At 36.8% G+C, this 22,701-nt stretch overlaps 1 long non-coding RNA gene across 1 annotated transcript; it reads right to left on the reverse strand.

Moving 5' to 3' along the window:
• Window positions 1-498: 498 nt before the first annotated feature.
• On the reverse strand, window positions 499-21,512 carry LOC121665278. The gene is made up of 4 exons (XR_006016309.1): window positions 21,427-21,512; window positions 2,402-2,508; window positions 2,231-2,292; window positions 499-591 (listed from the first exon to the last, which is right to left on the reverse strand). It is a non-coding gene; the product is annotated as an uncharacterized LOC121665278 (long non-coding RNA).
• Window positions 21,513-22,701: the final 1,189 nt, after the last annotated feature.

The raw sequence follows: 22,701 nt of genomic DNA on the forward strand, positions 1-22,701 counted from the left end.
TGTATTCTATTAGCATATCAGATAGATAAGCAGAAGATTGACATCATTTATGAAATTAAAATTTTTATGTAAGACATAGTTTGCACAGTTATTAATCAAAGAGAAACACATGTTCACCAAATAAAAAAAAAATCATTGTCTTGATGAAGTATGTTATTTCAGAGCACAATAACTATCCTGATATAGTAAAAATGCTGTATATAAGAATGAGATCAGAAAATGCAGATTAATAGTCGTAGGAGCAATAATAGTAGCAGTACTGGTAGTGGCAGCAGCATGAGGAGTAGGAGTAGTTTTAAATCATAATTTGATTAGCCAACAGTTATACATTAAAAAAAAAAAAAAAGAAAAAATTCTCTCTTGAATGCCACTGGGCAAACAAATGTCTGTCAGCTCTTAGACACTGAAGGTATCGGTACACCAGCTCCAGTCTCACTGTGCACATCTGCCAAGCTCTCCTCTCACTTCTTTGCTGTGCTTCACTGAGATATTGCTTACTTGGTCACTCTGCATGCCAGTTTCACTGCTTGTCATATGGTCCAGTGGTGGGGTCTCAAAGGCTGCGAGAAGTATGTGCTGCAGGCGATTTCTCTGAGAATGTTGAGGTGAGAGAGAAATCAGCATACTCCTTTAGCTTTAGAAGGTTCCATGAAGCAACGTGCAGATCACCAGTTTAACAATTTCAAATGTAACTTTTTAAATTGTCAATGCTCATTTTGTGGTGTTAGTCCCACTTTTTTCTGTACAATGTTACAATGTGATTTTCTTTGCTTTTGCTTTTTACGTTGTGCCTCAGCCTCTATAAAATACATGGTGGAATCCGAACATGTGTTTTCACAATGATCACAACCCATAAAACTGTGCATTTGCAAACACTTTTGGAGGCAGGTCTTGAGTGCTAATCCAGTCTCATCAGTGAATGTCTGTGAAATTTATTCATAGGTATTCACATATGTGACGTACTGTTATTCTTGTCAGTATTGTCTGTTTACTGCAGAAACTCTCTAGAAGAATGATTATATCTCTGATTCAGATCTCCTTGACTCTAATGGATTCCATCTGGAGGGCCTACATGCTTGTAAAACCTCGAGTACAATTGAGAGGACCCTTTGTGTGGTATTTTAATGTAGTCTTCTGAAATCTTTAAGTGTTTCCAAGACAGGTCTCTATTCCATTCACTTTCAAATGAGTTATTCATTTCAGTGAGATTACTTCAAGCCTTGCAGCATCTTTTGCATGACAAAAACTAAGCTAGAAATCCAGACAGGATCCACATCACAAAACAGCATAATGTTTGGTCTAATGATTAAGCTAAGAGCCAGAAGGAGCTGGTTATGCAAGCTCAGAGACAATCAGCTCTCACAATTGAGCATCCCACTTCCTCTGCTGATTTATAGCAATAATTCTGTGATTTTGCAGCCCTTGGTTTTGAGCATTGCCATTAAATTTCTCTGTAAAATTGGGCAAAGTTCCTGTGAGTTTACTGCAGATGAGATTATTGTAAGTGTAGATCCTGAATAAAGTATTGACTTCATAATCTCTCTGTTCTCTTATCCACTGTATCTCTGTAATAGTGAGCTTCTTTTCTTAGAACACTAAATAACTTGACACATACTTAACCCTCCTCAGTTCCTTGAGTGTTTGATTACTCTGTGCATCACAGGAATGACAAAGTCCAAGACAAAAAAATCTAAAAGCAGGGAAACCATATAAAGACAGCATAACAATATAAAGATACTAAAAAATAATATTTACTCTCTGAAGTAAACCCTGAGCACTTTCCTGTGATACATGAATAAATTGAATAAATGGGTACAATCTAAAATACCTGACGATCCTTACTTGGACATGTATTTTTTTAACTCATGCATTTGACAATTACTTTTAAAGAGTTTTTTACTTAATTGTTGTTGTGATCCTCAAAAGGAACTTTTGATTAAGTATTTCCCACCTGATTGTATTTTTCTCTGATAGCTAGGAGCTTGTATTCTATCTGCAGCTCAAGTGAGTTCTTCAGATTTAGAAGTGTCAGAATTTAAATGAAATCATTCATTTCTGTTTCCTTCTCTCCAACATCACAAATAGGTATTCAGTGTCAATGTATGTGGATGAAAAGATCTTCATAGGCAGGAGTGGACCTTGGCTGTGCTGGAAGAGTCTAGAGTCACAGAGGAAATCACATCAGTTCAGAACCCCTACTGTCTGCAAAGTACAGCCAGTCACTACATACCTCTGGAGTTCTGATCTTCCAAGCCAGGAATGTTCTTACTGTGACTTTGGTCCAACTCTTTTCTGCAAAGAGAAACGGGGAAGGTGTGTGTGTGGATTGATACATACAGGTAACCAGGGCCACCACCACGAAGCCACCACTGAAATGCAAAGCGTAGATTTATTTCATTACCTTGCTAACAACGGGTGGCAGAGACAAGTGCCAACACAGGTTAGGATCAGCTCATCCCAGTGGACAGAGACACATGGGGGCATGGGCTCCGTTAGGCTTAGTCCATCCTAATAAAAAGAGAACATGGATTCCAATATGAGAACATAGGTTCCATTAGGATCAGCTCATCCCTGTGGACAGAGACACAGAGGAACACAGGCTCCATTAGGCTCAGTTCATCCTAGAGCACAGCCAGGTAGGAGGGGTCTCTGCCTGCCCCAATGCAACAAAAGGTTTCCCTCACACAGTTTCATGCCTCACAAGGCTGTGCTTTCATGCCCTCTCTTTCTCCCAGCAGGAGGCTCAAGCATGTCTGTGAGAGTGTGGTATCTCTACACCAGAATTCTACTTCTCAAAACAGACAGAGGATGAACAACACTAGGCATAATAAACACCAATGTTTTTAGCATTCCCAGCTGCAGGGTCGCTTTGAAACCATTCCCTCCTCTTTGTCAAATCTTCCAGTTTTAACCCTTTCCTCCCAACAGTGTGTGAGCAGAAGGCCTGGCACACATGCTGCTATTAAACAGATATGGATCTGGGTCTTGTCTACAGTGTATACCCAGATCATGTCCTCAGCCTCTTGGAGACTGACAAAGTCTAACAATGAAATCAGCAGTCCCTGAATACCTATGTTGCTTGTTCAGGACAGGCATAGACGGTCCCAAGCATGTACTAAGGACTGGTTCTCTCATTGCAACCCCCTTCAACGGAAGGGGTTTGTCAGAATACAAGTCTGAATGCAAGATTACTAACATTGGAGATTGCAGCCTAATATAGTAAAAATTGTCACAAAATGACCAATCCCTCTTTAGCTGTGTTTTACCTGTCAAGTTTACTCTGTGAGATTATGATTATTAATTTAAAAATGTGTATTTATGTATGGTATGAAGTATGCACTTTGATCTTCAATTGATAATGCTGAAAAACAATGATTGCCAGGGGTACTGTCACCTCACTGACTCTAGGTTAGTGTTACCCCATGTCTGTAAGGTAACAATTATTCCGGCTACTATTAAACACCAGATCAGTTCCACTGGTGTCCTCCAGTAACTGCATCTCAGAAATCAATTTTATATAGTAGTAAAAAAACAATTTTTGAAACTATTGCTTCGATTTTTTGTCCTGAAATGAGAACCATATATTTCTAACATATGAATAAGTCATCAAAAGTGTTGTCTGTAAATTATTTCTAAACTAATGAGAATTTAAGGAATTGTCCTTGATAGCAGTCTTTAGTACGACTACAGGAATAAATGTGGTCATTACTGCACTAAGGAACAGTGTAAGTGCAACAGTGCGGGGAAAGTGTTCAAGTGACATTTATGGATACACATAGACATGCACATAAATACACATACATAAATCTATATTTCTACTATGTACATACATATATATATGCAATATGTATACACAGCTACACACACACACACACACAATCTGGGTTTGCAAAAAACATCTGTTAGTGATTGTGGTTTGACTTGCTTCCATGAGGCATTAAGTTCCTTTATCATAACCATCTGTCATTTTTTCCATGTTTACTGAATTAATTACAGGATTTTAAACAGCTCATTTAAAACAAACCGCAAACAAAATTACTATCTGGTGAGAGCAGTTTATGAATGTTACGTGTATTCTTACTGTGAGGACAGTAGCCACTATTAAGATTCAGTCATTCAACTAGTCTCTGAAGTTTTAGGGATATAATATTAAGTTCTGTAATATAAAGAAGCTCATGCTGTTATGAGCAAATGCCAAATCCTCCAGAATTACTGAACTACACAAAAATCAGTGTAAAGGGAAAATAAATTTAATCCTTAAACTCCATTTCTTCATTCAGCAGTGGGAGATCAAACCTCTGAATAGTACTTTGAAGACAAATTAACTTTTGGCATAAGTAGGAGCAGTTCTTTGAGTCAATAGAAGTACAGCATTTACATTTGCTGATGTAGAGCCCTGGATTTGCTTTAAACCTCCTTTTTCATCACAGGTGCAGAAGGCTTGCTTTTAGAAATCTCTCCTATCTTAAACCTCTGTACATTTTAGGATGGATTTACATCTTTTTATTATTACCATCAATGCTATAATACTGTGGGGGAGAGAGGCATATTGGCACTTGTATCACATTTTCTCATTCCGGTTTCATACAGGACAAACTGGGAGCAAATGCAAAAACTGTGACCTTCTCTTGTATGTATGGCCATTCTTGACTAAGCTGTGTAATAAATATTAGAAATGGTCAAACTGTGCTGTAAAAAAAAAGCCATACTCTTACACATTAATTATTTCTGAGAGAGTACACAGTGGAGATATTTGGGTAAGTGCTTGCCAAAAGTCAGGGTTGAACAGTCTAACTCATTATACAAACTCTGCTCTTTATTCCTTTGTTTTTATAGTCCGTACTAATTATGGAGACATTAGTAAGATTAGACGTCCGCAGTTGTGCCAGTTATGCAACAGTACGTCCTTATTTTTGATATGAGGATGGTTTCAGTTGAAGAATATATCTAGTGGCTGTTACCCTTCCACATTTCAAGATATAACCTCTGACAGACTCTAAGCATGTGGTTTGGCTTCATGTTATGTCTTCATTTGCTCTCTCATAAAAGCTCTCCACCTTCCCACAAATTGCTAAACAATTACTTTGCTTATCATCTGCAATGTGCATTATAATTCCATCACTTTCAATCTGAATTCTTGATGAAGATTGTGAGTTCCTTTGATCTTCAAGATAAAAGCAAAACTCTCAGTAAGTGTGTTTTTATTGGCTCCTTTCCAGCTTTCCTTTCTTGTTCTCTATAACCAAACAACTGCATACCAACGTTTTAAAATACAGAGCTGTCACTATTTTAAATACTCATTCACATTTGCTCTTAATTATTGCACATTTAAACTGAAAATTCTCCATTTCTAAAGATGATATAGTCTTGTATATATTCTAATTAGGCAAACTAAATTCATTTTGACTACATATTAAAGTAAACCAAACAAAAAGAAAGCTAAAGTGGGAAAAAAGTGAACAGAAAAAGCTACTTTATGAGTACATTAAGAACTTTTAATTTAGTAATAGAAAGTTAAGAAATGTCATAATTGAAGTTGCCTTTTCAACAAATGTTTTATGACAGTCTTTAATTGCATGTGTGAGAGACTGGAGAAAATGATTACTCGTTCAAAACAACCAAAGTGTGTGGGTGTGCAGGTGTGTGTGTGTGTGGGAAGGGGCAAGGCAAGTTCTGTAAAAGCGGGATGGTGTTCTTCCCCACACCCTGTCCTCTTTGGAGCCTCTAGAGCAGCTCTCAGTCACTGGCAAACCCAAAGCAATTCCCCACAGCCAACCTCTGGAGCCTCAGTGTAGCCCCAGAGTGGCCAGATGATCAGAAGCCACATCCCCGGGGAAGTGATGGCCACAGGAGGCCAGAGCAGATGAAAACCATTGCACAAAGATTCACATGGTTTGTTCCTATTTTCCTTGGATTTTATGGCAACTGAGACAATACTGGATCCAAGGCCAGTAGCTACATCTCTCTTTTTCTCTCTTTCTCTCCTTTTCTTCTCCTAATTTCTTCTTCTTGAAATCTGAGAAATTTAAGGTGGGATTGGGGTTAGAGTTTGCTAAGTCAGTCTTTGTGAAATGCTTGTTTTTGATTGAATATTTGCTTTAAATTTTGTTAAGGTCTTGATCTTTTAAAGTTTGCCATTATAGTTTTGTTCTCTAGCCACCTGAGAACTTTTTTCAAGTTCTCCTTTGCAACACCTCAGGTAAAAGAGGTACCTTAAGTCCCATTTAAATAAACTCACCAAGCAGGGCTTTACTGCGTGACCTTACAGTATTTTTTCTGCAACTGTGGGGAAAAAAATACCTTGAATATATCACTCTGATTCATCGGTAAAAAAGGCCCCTTTATTCAGTGATGCAATCATATTTTGGAAGAAAAAAAATAAATAGCATGACAAAGTAAGTAAAAATTGTATCACACAGTTTACAACAAAAGTAAAACCCTAATTCAAACATTTCCTTTTTTCAGTGATTTCGTAACTTTGAGAGCTATAATTAACAACTTTATTCTGGTATGTACTGTCTTTATTTGGCTCCCCTTTTCAAGACTGATTTCAAATACTTTCATATAAAGTTCTGTATGGATTACAGGAATAGTATGAACTCTCAGAACTGATAGCATATAAGGGAGTCTGTGTAGGACGTGATCAGATTTAAACCCAGGTGCCAGAAATAAAGAAGAATTTCACTGGATTTTCTTGCACTGTTTTCTTGCAGTAATTATATCAGCACATAGAAGTCAAGTTTTGTCATTAGCTTAGTGAGTCTAGGTTTGAAGTTTTACCTACTGGTGTAACAAAAGTGGCTTAACTGCTGCCCCTGAACCTGCTGACTGTGCAGGCCCATAGACTTCATCGGTGCATTCAAGCTGGAACTGAGGGCTCTAGGAATTTTCCCAGGCTGTCCACTCATCCCAAGAAGCAGGTCTGTGAGGTTTACAGCAGCTCATCTTCACATTTCAGCTCCTTTTAGTACATGACCCTGGTTTATCTACAAACAGCCCAGCTTTCAATGCCATCAAAAGCTCCCCAGTACAAGGTGTTTATGCCTAGAAGTTTCCATTTTCTACACTGCCTCTGCTGTCACAACAACTAGAAGTTTCTGCTCTCCAAAACTCTTCTGTGAGACTCTCTAAAGATGATATACATACCCTCAGCAGAAGCCATAATATTTGCAATCCCACTCCCAGTGGTTTGGCTTCTGAGCGGTGCTTTCATCTGGAGCCTATGATCTGACACCACACTTCAGCTCTTGTAACCACATGTGCTGAGAGATTCAATTTTGCCAGACAACCCTAGTCAAACACACTATACTGGCTAGCCAGCCTCACAGGCAAATGCTGTGGATCATATGCCAGATACCACTGAGACCCATGGCAGACACCTTCCAGTCCCCGTTGGTACCTGTCCAAGCCCAGGCTCTCCCTGCTGGGAGATACTGAACGGCCCATATGTGTTAAATTTTAACAAGAAACAGCCCCCACCTGCAATGGGGATCTCCTCCACCAGAAATATGAGTAGAAAATGATCTGGAGAAAACAAAGAGGAAAATTCCTTTCAGACTGTACAGTCATTGCTGCCAAAGCCCCAGTCCTGGGCTAACAAAGCTAATGCTGGCAATCCTGTGCTTACAATGCTGCTAGTACAAGGAGTCAGGCAGTGTCCTGAGGTGGCCTCCAGGACAGTCTCATACTGATAGGTCAGGGGACAGCTCATAAAGTGAGGAGACAGCACAATGATTTGTGAGCCTGTAGGACACTCCCTGTGTGCTGCAGCCAGAGTGTGCATGGGTACTCTGGGGCACTGCTGCTGCAGCAAGGTCACAAAGGACATTGCAGCGTCTGCAGGTGAGTGGAAGTGTGGAGCCCAGATTTTCATGCCTGTATCATCCCCCCATACTCTTCCTCCTTCCTTCTCCAAACTTATCCTTCTCATCACATAGTGCTGGCACTGTTGTAGCTGGGTGAACACTGAGCACCATAAGATGCTCAGGCAGGTTCAGGAAGGCTGCAAATTCCACAGATTTTAGCACATAAAAGACAACCAAAAATATAGACCAAACATTTTCTGAAATTCAAAACTCTCCTGTCTATTACAGTTTAAAGTGACTCTAGCTTGAAAGAGGTCACCTCCAAGGAAGTTGAAAAACCTGACTGACTCCATCCCACTGTGTTCTGCAAGAATGTTCTTTCAAAGACAACTGTGGCACACACTGCCTTGTGCATGTGGTCACATACATATAGTCAAAAGTCAGGGGGAATGGATCCTTTCAACCAACAGGTTAAAAAGCTGTGCACATAATTAATATAATCTGCATTAACTGTATATTAATATGACCACCATGCGAGTGGCTTGTTACAGGAGAAATATTTGCATTTTTAACTGAGAGATATGCAGCGGAAGTTTTCACCTCAAACTTATTTTATTTTCCTTGTTCTATTTATTTATAATTCTGCTGAGAAATATACTGCATAATGACTTTACATTTTGCTCTCAGAGAAATGTATTGTGAGGCTGCACACTGACATTTGCACAATTTTATATTACATGGCACATACAGAATAGGCTAGGGAAATTAGTCTCAGATTTATAAACAAAACTTCTTACACAAGTGACTCATTTGAGTTGAATGTGGATGGCCCTTAATGGGAACACATATGTTTGTACTAAATAACCTGTAATACCAAGTAAGGTGGCACAATTCTCTCCACCATTAGGAAGATTAATTTTGCCTTGGAGTGCCTCTACTCAGCAGAAGCACCCTTCAGGTAAGTTGAAAAAGTTATCAGACATGTAGTGTAAATGAGCAGTGGAGATTCTGGAGATGAAGGAAAACCCTACCATGCCATTGAAAAAAATTCTCTGTTCCATAAGATGCTAAACATTCACGCATTAAAAAATATAAAAAACCCCCAGGATATAACTGTAATAACTAAATGTTTCTTATAAATAGCCTAACAATTAAGACATGGAAAAAGAATTCTGAAGCTGAGTTAAAAAAACCCAAACAAACCACAAACCAAACTCCAGAAATGCTGAAATCTGACCTTTCAAATCATAAAGAATATCAAGTATTTAATGACAAGTACAGGACAAGATTAGGACAAGATTAATTCTGCTGAATTGCTAGCAATAGTCCACTGTAAATCTGCTCAGAAATCAGATTAAGTTTAGATTAAGTATAGGGTGGCTATCGATATGGACAAGCTAAAAGGTGATTTTGGTTTGATAAAACGTCTAAATGAATTGGCAAATTTGGCATCATCATTATTTTGGAGTGGTTTTAAAAACTGTAGTCTCGATATACATAGACAAATAATTATGCAAAGAAAAAAATGGTAATGAAAACCACAGGAATGGAGGGTAGAAAGAAAGGAAAGAATATTTTACTATTTGGTTTGACATTTATATATCTAAATTAAGTTATTGGATTTTAGTTCTTTCAACCAGTTCCTCAGAATTATAGTTCCTATGTCCAATCTTGTCTCTTTGTGACCTTTCACAATTTCAAAGAAGGATGAAGTATAGATACTCAGATGGACTAGGTATATATTTATACATACATATAAACCTCATCTTTACTATATAAACATATCGCACAGAACTGACTTATGCAGTTCCGTATGGTATTATCAGCACTCTGATTCAGTAAACTCTAAGGAAATCTATGTTAAGAAAATGTCTGAAGTGTCATTTATTTGTTTATTTGTTTATTTATTTATTTATTTATTATCTTTTACTCTCTAATGCATGCATAAATTCAGGTGTTATCTCCCTACACTGTTTAATTTGGGTCCTTGAGGTGCTGGGAAAGGAGAATGGAGGACCACTTAAAAAGGTAACAACCATGCTCCAGTATTAGGTTGTTCACACCAAAGTTTTCAGAAAACAGTCAATTCTTTTAAGAGGTAAAACTAGATTCATTTGTTTTTTACTCTGTCATAGATTTTTGAAGTTTTAACTTATGCTTAAACTAGGTAGTGGGATAATAAAATACTCCACAATTCTGTCATATTCTATGGAGTAATTTTTTAGTTTTCTTTAGAAACACTATGCATTTATCTTACTGCCAATAAAAAAAAAATCCCTTTCCTTTGCTGCTTGTTTTTCCAATTATCTCCATGGAATGGAAAGAAATTGGAGTGGGAGTGCAGGTAAAGATCATGGAACTTGATGTAATCATACAACCGTTCACCACAAAAAATAAACATGTACTGTCCCAGAGCAGTTAAGTACTGACCCCATTGATTTTTAAAGATGGACTGCAACATGTACTGGTTTTTAGACAGATCGCAAAGCTGAATCTAAGCCATGACAATCTCCATAAACCATTTATCACAAGTTGAAGGGGATGATTATTAGTTCAAACACAGATACCGAATTACATATTGTTTTAAAATGTGGAGAGTATTAGAACAAAGGTCCTCTAAGCAATCAGAAAGAAAACATACCAGATGTTGAAGCTCAGCTGTCAAACCTTGGAGCAATAATAATGACAATGATAATAACAATGATAATAATGATGATGATAATAATAACGATAAACTTCATTTTGTGTCAGTGTAGTCTTTGAATAGTGGTATAATGAATTCCTTATGCTAATGCCTGTAAAATGTTGACTGCTAATCATCAGAGTGTCACTGACACCAATTTAGGACACAGACATACAAGACAAGGGCAACAGCTCCCAAGTTGCAAAGTGGGGCTGTCTATAATATAGTGTAAAAAATAAACATAAGAGAATGACAGATTTTTTTTTTATCTTGTTTAATCTTGCGTATTTGTATTAAAGGGGAACAATCTTTTTCAGACATGGAGGACTTCATACTATACTAATGATAATTAATTAATTAATTAACTTATTTATTTGAATCAAAGTCGGCCTTTTAGGAACTACACAAAGAACTTTTCACAGAATTGAATCTGTGTGCCGGTTTGGCCAAACTTAGAAATATAGCCTCTGAGAGAAGCAGGGCACAAACCACCTCTCCCCCACCAGGTTCAGGAAAAATTGAATTTTCCTTGAAGGAAAGTTAAAGAGATAAAAACTATTTATTTAACAAACACATAGGAAAAGAATAATAATGCTAAATAATAGCATCTCTCACTGTGGAGAGAAAAACCTGGGAAAATTTCAGAGTCCTTCTGTAGTGTCTCTGTCCCCCTCCTTGCAGCTGGGACAGGGTGGTGGGCCCCCCTCCAGGGCCAAGGCCTTGGTGGAAATTCCTCCCGATGTATTCTGATGTTGAAATAGTCCAGCAGAGAAAAAGGGAAAAAAACCCGAAGTCCCAGGAAAACAAAAGTTCAACTCTCTGGAGGAAAAGGAGCTGAAAAACTGGCTGAAAGCTGGCTGGAAAACAGGCAGGCTGCTTCCCCACACTTGCTCTGCAGAAGCAGACAGGTTTTTATCTCTGTGTCCTCAGAACATGAAAACAAACTGCTTTGAAAAAGTACACTTTTCTCTCTCCCCTCTCAGGCTCAGTTTAAAGGCATAGAAAGGCATGTATACTAACTTTTGGGTATAGTGCAGCGATAGGGAATACAACATCAAGTCACCCCAAGACAATCTGCAGGTACCATAGCCATTCATATAAGTAGCTGCCTGAATCTTCAGTGAGTGAATACTATAAAAGACATCTCTTATTTCTCAAGCAGACTTTGTCTTTCATTTTCTAAGATAGTTGCTCCCATTTTTGCAAAAAACACGACAAGATCTGTCGAAAGGAATATGAACCTTTCTACAAACAAGCTTCATCTTTTACATTTCTTTAGAGATTGCAGTTACAAGCAAGTCTTCAGAGCCTTGGAGCATTGCATTAAAGACCTTTGAGCAACTTTGTACAACTGCACTGTGAACTGGGGTGTTGAACATACATATTTTCCAAAAGAGCAGCAGGATCAGCACAGTGCTATGTCTCAGCTACACAGATCTGCCTTTTAGCAGGGCCTATTACCTCTGAGCAATCACAGTCATCTCTGCATTTATACGTCTTCCAGCTCTGGAGTTTAAATCTCTTTTGTTAGCTTGGGGACCTCTGCACTGCAACCTGCTGTGCTGAGTAAATGCACCAGTCCCTGTGGTATGGCTACAGAGCCAGCAGAGCTCAAAAGGCAGAAACACCTCAATCCTCCCAAGCTTATTTCCCCTGCCAACAAAGTGCAATTTAAAAAGCTCCATTATTAGAAAACTCCAAAGACTCAGGTTAACAATTTACTGGTCCTCAAGTAATCTGCAAAACAGACAGTATTTTGAGTGCATATTAGAAGTTCTACCAATATTAAGGCATATTAAAATCTAGACTTAAGATAGTAATCAGCTAGACTATTAAAATTCTCTCCCTGCTAGACCTCATTTCTCTGTACACTGCGATAATATTTGATAAAATTGTGGTAGTATCTACCGTAAAGGGCTCTACAATGTTTGTGTCAAGACAAAATTCTACCTTTAATAATCATCCTGTATATAAATGTTAGTTCTAAAGCTCTGCTTAGCATCAGAGAAGACCTTGGGTTCTCCCACAGTTTTTCTTCTACATCCACAATATATGGATCTAATATAAAATGCATTAGAAAAGTTGTACTCTTGACTCTATATGGCTGGATTTTACAAATAAGTTAAAACTTTTGTACCCTTAGCTCTTCTGGTTCAGCTTTTGGAAGATAGCATGATGTACTTAGTGTTATCATGACTTAGTGTGAAAAACTTACTCTTCAGTTTTAGACGTAGCTATTGAAATATCAATTAATGCACAGTTTTTATGTCTGTAAATTTCTGGGTCCTTATAGCTGATTTATTCAGACTGCACTCAGTGTAGATATGCACTCTGCATATCTACAGGGAAAGTATTTTTCAGCAAAGACATGCACCCTGATTCTTTAAAAAATGGCAGTGCAAAGGATTTGTGTTAACAAACAAGGAATTTAGATACACCACTTCCAGATGTGCAAGTATTTTCAAACACAACTTCTGCACCTTCGCTCCTTGTTGGAAAGTTATCTCAGAAATTTGCACTAGTAAGTATGAAAGAAATGTAGCACCTTTCATTCAGTGTTTTTTTTTTTTCCCCTGTATCCATGGAGTAGAACTAGACAGATACTGAAATATTCACGTTCTCTTTCTGCCTGAGTAGTTTTACAAATACATAACCCAGACACAAGAATGGTATACTATTTTTCTTCCAGAGAGTGCTGCCTGTAAAAGATATCATTTACAGGAATAATGTAGAGAGAATGGGAAATGTGTTCTGCTTCAACTACCAGCTCTAATTCAGCTTTCTAGAATTCTTCACTGTACTGCTTACAGTAGGCATTACTGTGACAAGCAGGTATTCAGTTTTGCTCAAAAACAGCATAATGAAATCAAACTGTTGATAGGCAATATGAACAATGAGCAGTAAAGGCTACAAGCTAGATATTTCTCAGCAAAAGAAGAATCCACAGGACTGCATTTACACTTCTTCCAAAATTAGAAAGGAACAAATAAAGGGATTTCCTAAAAGTTTATTCCAGAAACATAAACCTAGTGTTCAAAGTTTCTATTCAGCTGTTTTGTCAGAGGATATAATAGAAAGACCAGCCATTTAAATTATCATCTTTACTTTCAACAGAATATATTTTAAAAAGAAGTAAGTGTTGAAAGTACTTTCAGTGCTTGAAAATAGAAAAGATGCTGAAGCTATGACAACATTTTTACTTCTCTAACTCTGTCTTGCTTAAAGCTCTTCTCATCTTCATTTACTGTCATGGCCCTTTTGGCCTTTGTGAAACTACTGATTTAAGTGACAGGCATAGAAGCCTAAACCAGCAGATCCAGAGGAAAGATCAGGGCACAAGGTGGTTCATAAATAAATGTAAGAGAAGAAGGTACCTCTTGGGCATGTGAGATTCTCAGCTAACAGTTTGTCACTTGGAAGAAAAAGGTAAGTGTTAAGTTTTCAGTAAATAAAGCTAATTAAATGGCTCCTTGCAAAATGTCTGTGCATAGCATAACTATGAAAACCAGCCTTCATCAGAAGGAGGTAATTATATATCCCAGATATGCTGCAGTTGAATGTGAGTACTGGACATAGTGGCTATGATCCTTCATCAGCAACTGTGCTGTAAGCTTCACCAGCCCACCCTCATTCCCCAGGCTTTTCCTGCTCCAGGAGCCCCTGCTCAGTACTGGCACAAGTGTTTATACAGCCACAGAATGGATTGGATTGATGAACTAATTTATCCTAAATTATCTCTGAAAAAAATGTTTGAGCTCTTTTACAGCTGGATCAATTCCCCAGTTCACCATATAAACAGCTGGGTGCAACTGTGGGTAGCAGCAAACACAGAAGGCAGATTGATGTTGGGAAAAATTGCCTGGCAATAGGGTGGATATACGCTGATGCAGCCTTGTCACCAAATGTGAATCTCAACCTAGAAAAGAGAAATGCAGCCTAGGAAATACAAAATAGATGAAGGCAATGCTGCGATAGAAAATCTGATACATCGTGCATTTTATAAATCTTGACTAACTTCTAGGGTTGCAACCTTTTCTGTAAAATTTAAAGCAATTTAGGATTAAGTTGGATTTGGTCATCAACCATGACTACTACTGTGTTGTTTATCAGGAAATAATGGCTACTCAACATCATTCAGTAAATGAAAATTTAAACATATAAAAGAAAATGTCATTTAAATTAAGGAACATAAATATTTATCTTACTACTTTTATTTGATGAATAATGCTACATACAGTCAGTACATTTGAAAAGGGGAAAAAAAAGACAAAAAATCTTCAGTGAGGGAGTTTATGGTACTTAAGTAGTAATGTGATAATTATCCATGCATAACCACTCAATTATAAATATGGAAATGCTTAATTAATTAATAGATTAAATTAATAATGACACAGAAAGATATCAAAGGCTGCATTGCCGCATTTAGCTAGAACTTTGTGGTTTGTGTACAGCCACTGTGATCCTGGAAAAAGTTTAAGGTCAAATTATAACTAATAATACTAGAACTTCTTATCAGAATCCTCTGATTTAGAAGTACAATACTGAGGGATTTCTCCTCACACACACTCTTGAGATGCTTTATATTGGTTTTGAAGGGAGATGAGACCTTGACTTTTTCAGATTAATTAAGCCCATATGAAAAATTTTTTGTCTTTTTCCATGCTCCTAACTGTGGGAATACTGTATTCCTCGAGGTCCTCAAGAAGAGAGAAGTTTGAGTAAAAATACTGTGTATCATCTATACCTCATGATGTTTCTGCAGGAAAATCAGGCATATACTAGGTATATGTTATATAAATATTATTTAAATTTTTCTTACAATTAAAGTGAAACTTAATTCTGCTCTCAAAAATTCTACAAATACACATTTATATCTTGAAACCAATCACTGTGGATCTACATTACCCTCATTTGTATCTCTGCTACTGTTCCAACTTTTGTTGGAATGAATATTTGTGGAAACTAGGAATTTTAAACAAACATTAGGGAAACTGATAAAATTTAACCTCGTATCTGTACTGACCATGTGATTCCAGGCACAGTATTGATCCATATCATACATCGTGTCTAAACTAAGAGTTTCACTATCAAGAACTAACAAAGAAACGCCAAAACAGAAGCTGCAGTAAAAGATGCCACTGCAGACTTTTCTGGTGAAAAGCACTAGATGAGGGTTGTATGTTGTGTTTGGTTTGGGCAGTGGTGTTCCAGCAGAAGTTATGCAAGGTTTCCTGAAGCTCAGTCAAGGCAAGACTGAGGCCAGAAAACTGAGTGTGGAGAAACAGGCCGGGAGAAAGCAATATTGCTCGCATTGATTGGACAGTTAACTGCCATGCTGTAGTTACCACCAGGATCTACTGGCACTTACAACAGAGGCATGATTTTACACTTCCAGCTGGCATTTGAATTGCTATACAAGTGCTCCAGCCAGCTTTTTATCTTCTGCAGTTCGTTTGTGATAGAGATCCATTGTTGCACACGGGGGTTCTTGACGCGCTGGGTGTGGCGGGGGAGTGGAAAGAGCATCGCGTCTGTCCCGATCGAGCCCCACCGGAGCAGCTCGGACACACTCTGAGACACTCTGACACACCGTAGTCGGTGGATACTCGCAGCCACTCACACACACACAGCCGGACAGCTCCTGCAGCGTTGCCGGGGATAAAGAGACGGGAGGGGTCCTTTGTATGGAGTTCCGAGGGGTTTATTGAGGTCCCTGGCCGAAGGGATCCAGGAACAAAGAACGCAGAACACTGAGTGGTCCGGGGTTTTATCTGGATCGGCGCTGGGGGAGGGCAGAACATTCATTTGGGGGCCAGGGGGTGGAGAGGGCGTGGGGTGACAGGACAGTGACCAGTGGGGGAGGCCAGGGGTGGAACAAGGGACCCGGGAACCAGTGGGGTATCAAGGAAAGGAGAACCATCTAGAACATGAACTTAAAAAGGGTAAAAGTGGGTGATCTTAGACCTCTGAGCCTGTCCACCAGCAGACCTCCGCTGTTTTGGGGCTCTGTGGCTTCTTGGTCATTCCTGCAGTGGATTCAACCACTGCAACAGGTTCTTTTTTCATGCATTTTACAAATTATACCATGTGTTTAACACGGTCTGTCATACAGTTTGCATATTACATTATTACGCATAACACAAATCAATAGCAGAATATCAGAATATTTGAAATATGCCAATGTCTTTCACTAAAACTCACACAGAACTGTACCATATTTTAGTACTATTCAAAAGGTGAAGATGTCAAAATGAGAAACAGATATTCAGAGTCTGACGGTGCCTACTTATATTTTCGTGGAATTTATAGATTTGCCTATGAGGTATAGAAAGTTGAAATGACCTGAAATTAGTTTATGAGACATATCGCTTCATTCTTCATATTCTGTATTACCCATTGGGCCAGCAGAAACGCTTTAAATAATATTCTTTCTTAATAGAGGAATGTCAGTAGCTAGAGCTTTATGATGCACACTGTGGAATTTTGAAACTGCTATCCATTTTTAACCACAAATAGTCTGGTGCTGATTCTTCAAGAAAAAATATGTAAAAAAAGACAAAGTTTCTGTTTATGAAAGGAGTGTCTGCTTATAAATTACGAATTAAGGAAAATGAAGTTCATATGGAGCAGGTTGTATTTGTATTCCTGAGATTTATATTAATTGCACTTACTCTATACTGTCTAGTTATTCTTCACTATTACTGTAATAAACAACTCAAAGACATAAATATTTAAACTTAATTAAAGAAAGGCTTGAGATTTGATGTATTTTTTAAGCTGTCAAAAAATTCAGAAGCCTAAAGCTTGGGTTTGAGACTTCTTTTCCATGATCTACAGCAAGATTTATGCCAGTAATTCAGTAATTAATATGTCAAAATAAGTCACATAATTTCATTTCTTATCATAACAATATATGATTTCTGAAAAAGTGACACTGCTTGTTAAAGTCAGAAATTGTTTGTAGTAGCAGCAGTCGCAGCAACCATTGTTATGACAGCAGCATTTCAACTAGCTAATTTTATATCACTTAAAGGCTTGCTAACACTGAAACTTCTCAATTAGTTTCATGCTAATAGTCTGCTACTCTCACTTCAAACCCTGCTGGGCCAACTAAGCCAGGGCCAGGATATGCACAGTTGTGAATCTGCCAGGAGTCCTCTTTCCAAAGAAGAGTAAATGTGTTTGGGTAAATGTACACCTGTACAGCTGGAAACGAGTAACAATCATGATATCATTGTGGCTTTTTTTGCCTACATGCAACTTCAGCATCAGTTTCCAGGCATTAATACTTTAGTACTTGCTAAATAGGATTGAAACATTCAACAGCCTTAATAGTAAATACCTGCAGGTCCAATCTATATTTTAATTATTTACAAAAAGAAAAAGTCACAAAAACATGCACATTCCCCTGCCTTGCTGTAAGTGGATGCCAGTTATTTAAAAAAACTTCAAGTCTCTACCTTCAAATAATTTCTCTAATTAAGTTCTACCAAGAGGAAAGCTTTTCAGTAAAAATCACACTTCTTTTGCAGTATTTTCTTGTATACATAGCTTGTATTACTTGAAATTAACTGAATCCATGTTCAAAATCTATGTTCAGAACAGCATTCAGAAAAATTAGAATATTACATGCGAAGATGTAAATTATGCATGCAGTGAAAAAAAGCAACCAGACTGTGGATATTGACTTGAAATTTTCTATTGCTTAACGTACAAGCTAGAAATTATAGGAAAAATGAAGACTAAAATCTGGTATTTACAGAAGTCAGCTATATGAAAAAAAATAATGCAAAACTAAATGAAATTGTGATTTTTAAAATTTATTTTCAAATATTTTTTTAATTTTAATTCTTGCAAAATGTACAAATTATTGGACTACAAACGTATATGCAAAATAGACCTTCATTTATTCATATTCATGAGAGAGAACCAAAGAAATGAAAGTTAATACTTGTTCTTGTATTGAGTTTCCTTAATGTCATCTCAAAGCTGGAAAGAAATCATCATTTTCTTTATCAGGAAGGATAAGAGTATCAAACAAATACATTTCTTTTGGTTCTTCTCTTATCTGAATTGTACTGGATACTCTTAATGGCATAATCGGTTATGACTTATATGAGATGCTTGCCATTCTGCAGTTAAGTGTGCCATTATAACTCCAAAATTAGCTGAAGTAATCATATAAATAATACAGAATATAACATTGTGATATGCATGTTATGCTATATGGTGATTAGCTTGGAAGCAGGGCCAATGACCATTTGCATGGTAATGAAACATTCTTTCATAAAGGTGTCAAAAACAATCTAAGAGGCTAATGAAATTTTATGCAAACCACCTGCTGGTCACCTTCAATTAAATGCCTTTTGGGGAAATGGAAGAATCTTTCTTATTAAACATAAATTAGAATGTAGATAAACACAGGGTAAGCAATAAGTAATGTACAGAATGCAATGTGAAGGAATAAGACCGTGTGTGCTGTACAGAAGATTAGCCCTGATTGCTCCATAACAAGGACCACATTTTGTTATTTTTGAATATTCAAGGAACAGTAGAGGCAATCCTGTCTGACTTCTGCCAGTAGTATTGCTATGAAAATGCCTAAGTTCAGAGCAATAATTCCTTCATCCTTCTGGATTCCACACTTGAAACAGGATTTTTGGTTTCTCTAAATGAGTCAGTTCCAGATCACAGAAAACTGTAAAGGAAAGAAAAAGAAAGAACAACAGAAAAAAACATACGAGCAAACAAGAACAAAAATATTGAGAATTCAGCTTTTACCATATAAAGAGGAGAGTCTGTCTGCCTGGCTAGAGCATTCTCAAGGACACAGACACTCGGGACTACAGCAATTCATCAAACCCCATAGGCAAAGAAAAAATATTGTGTACTTACTATGGTGTTTTAGCCATATTTATATTTTAGGTAGGCAGCAACATTAATAATTCCCCACTGTCATATGTATCATCGTGAGTCAATTTTCATGCAATATAAATTTTATACAGGTATCTAAAAGTACTTCATATGTTAACAGTGCAAAACTTTGGGCAACATCACACAGTAAGAGTTCTTAAGAACTTGTGGGTTAATAGATAAAGCACTTGGGAAGAAAGGAGTAAATAAATTATCACTTTTCAGACGCATCTCACAGGGATTTTTGCCTGGATTTTGCTGTTCACCGTATTGAAAAATAATGTGTAGAAGGGGGTAATTACTGAGATGACGAAGTTTCCTGGGGATTCAAAATACTGAGGACAATAATAATTGTCCTAATATTAATAAAATTAATTAATTAATAATTAATAAAATCAGCTGTCTCTAAAGAGCTCAAGAGACTATCATGGTATCAAGAGATTAAGTGATAAAGTGGTAGATGATATTCAGGAAGAATAACTTCAAAGTTACACACATGATGAAAAATAGTCCTAAACATATGCACTGGGTGATATGTTCTAAGCTACCTAATTTAAATAGGAAAGAGATGTGAGAATCATTGTGAAAAGCATTAACCCCAAAAATAGACAAAAATAAAGGAATTACTCAAAAAGAATAGAGAATTAAGCACTATGCACCATTACACGACTGGATAAATCTATGTTGTATCTTGACTGCTGAGAAGTAAGAACTTGTACCCTGCCTTTTACAGAGGAAAGAGTTGCATTTTTCATGAGTAAAGAAAAATAGACCTCAGCTTTTAAAAGAAACAGTAAAAGGAAAACAACTACACACGAGGTGTGCAGAAACTGAGTGATTATGTAATATTTGTGATAATGAAAGCACTAAAATTAAAGTAAAGAAATCATTATGTAGAACTTTAAAACAAAAACAAATGCTTGTTCCACACTGCAGTCAGACTGTGGAAGAGACTTGTAGCTAAAGGGAGTAGTTAATGTCAAATTATAAATAGATCCAAAAAACAATTAAACATAGTAATGAAGTAGAAACTGTTTAAAGTTTTAAACAAAAAGATAATATCCATATCTTGAGAAGCTTCTAAGACACAGTGTTGAAACATGGGTAAGCATTAATGTATGTTTTATATTTCTTGCTTGAGGAATGCTATCAGCTACTGTCATAAAGTAGATAATCATCTTTCCTGACCTAGAATTACTTACTTAGGATCCTTTAAACTAACAAGTAATATACCCTTGAGAAGGGAATTTATGTATTCTCACAGGGAAGCAACTGTGAAAGAAAGAGAAACAAAAGGCCCCATTGTTATAGGATCATGGAAAAACGTTTTTCTTCTTTTTGTCATTTACCTTAATGTGTTGGCCATTTCAAAGTTGTATCCTGTAACAGTCTTTTTGAGTACTTTTGAAGGTTAACATCTATTACTACTATGTTATTGTCTATATTTAGGAAAAAACCCCAGATATTTTAAGTCTTAAGTAGTGAAGTACTATAACATTTAGAGCAGCATTTGAATAAGACCACCTTTCATGTTCTGGCTACACACTTATGAGTGCAAAATAGATAAGTTATTCAGTTGGTTTACTTGTGTGCTTAAATGCCTATCCTTACTTATAAATAGTTTTACTTTTAGTCAACACATGTATCTGAGACTTGTGTATGTGATTTGACAATCTGGAACATTTTCATATTTGTTCTTTACATCTTTTTAAGTAGTTTGAAAATTGCTTGCTATGAATTTGGGAGAGTTTACAGTAAACTTTTCAAGTAATTTTATTTTCTGTCTTGTTTGAATACATGAAAAGATACAAAACATCCCATAGATTTTGATAGAGATTTTAATAAAAGTGTACTTTTACCTAAGAATTCTAGTATATAATATCAGACATGAAAAAAGATTAAAATAAATAACAATTTATAAATATAATATATAAGGACAAAATCAATCTTCTGGTGTTTCTAAGACATAATTAGAAGTAACATAGAATAAGAAAGTGTCAGCTTGTAAAACACAATGATTTTTACCTGGAAGCTTATTCAGTGCTCCTTGAAGGGGAAGAGGAAGGAGAAGGACTTCACTTCTTATTGGTGTTTTAAAGGTTGGGATCTACACGAAAAAAATGTTTGATTTTGCCGGCTGTAAGTAGAAGTTTATATCTACAAGATTTGGCAAATTAACATAACTTGACATTTTGCCCAGAGTTCAAGGTAAAGCTATCCTAGACTGAAAAACTGTGTTATAGTTTATGATAGAGAGAAATAAGACAAATTTTCTTTCTAGCTCTCTTATGGCTAACTTCAGAAGCATGTAAAGACAAGAGTGAAATCCCCTTTTTCCTGTTTCTTAAAGAAGTAGTTTCAAAATAATGTAGAGATTATAATAAAACTAAATGGCATATTTAATGAGATAAACTTTATCCAATTGGTTCAAAACTAATTTCCACAGTTTATTTATTTATTTATTTATTTAAGTTACCTCCAAGTAAGCATTTAATATGGTCAAACACTGTGTCCAGACAGCAGTTTTTGGATCATTCCCTGAATTCAGATCTTATCCTGGGACTGAAATATTGATAGTAAATAAAAAGGATTTTCTCCACAAATTTCCTTATCCTGTGTACGTCTGCCCAAAAGCTGCTCATTCATGTTGCTGGAGCATCGTTCATGGTTAAACGATGCACACACAGACCAGCTAAGGCACCAGAGCCTAGTTTCCTTTTTAAACAAATATTGTCTCACAGGCTTGTGAAAGTTGCACATCTTTGTGACCTTGCATCCAAATCATTGCAAATTACAGTCCATTGATGCAAAGAGCACCAGTTTAATTCACTCTATTTGTCCACTATGGAAATGTCACCATGATTATATTGTGATAGTAGGAATATTTGCAGAATATCTATCTAAGCTGTATCCTACAACAGAATGGAAACTTTTCTCTCAAGTGTAATATTGACCAGAAATTACAGAAATCTATGTTCTCTTGGTAGCATGCTTGTTCTGTAGAAAAAATGATGCTGTTCCTGTCCACATTTATCCAGGCATTACAAATGCTGCTTAAAGAAAAGCAGAAAGCACACAATAATTCACTGGACTTTCTGTTAAAAAAAATCCACCGCATTTATATTCGCCTGAAGCACAGCAGCACATCTCTCCATTTCAGCTGCAAAAATATGTAAATTCCAGGCAATAGAAAGTGATTAGGAGATGTTGGGATTGCCAACATTATGAACCTACTGAAAATTACATTAACATAGAAAGATAGGTGGTGAGGAATATTAATGGATTTACAAAAGAACAATG

The sequence above is a fragment of the Corvus kubaryi genome, unplaced genomic scaffold (genome assembly GCF_017639235.1).
Source record: "Corvus kubaryi isolate FWS band 111438036 unplaced genomic scaffold, C.kubaryi_AGA036_p1.0 132, whole genome shotgun sequence".
Lineage (NCBI taxonomy): Eukaryota > Metazoa > Chordata > Aves > Passeriformes > Corvidae > Corvus > Corvus kubaryi.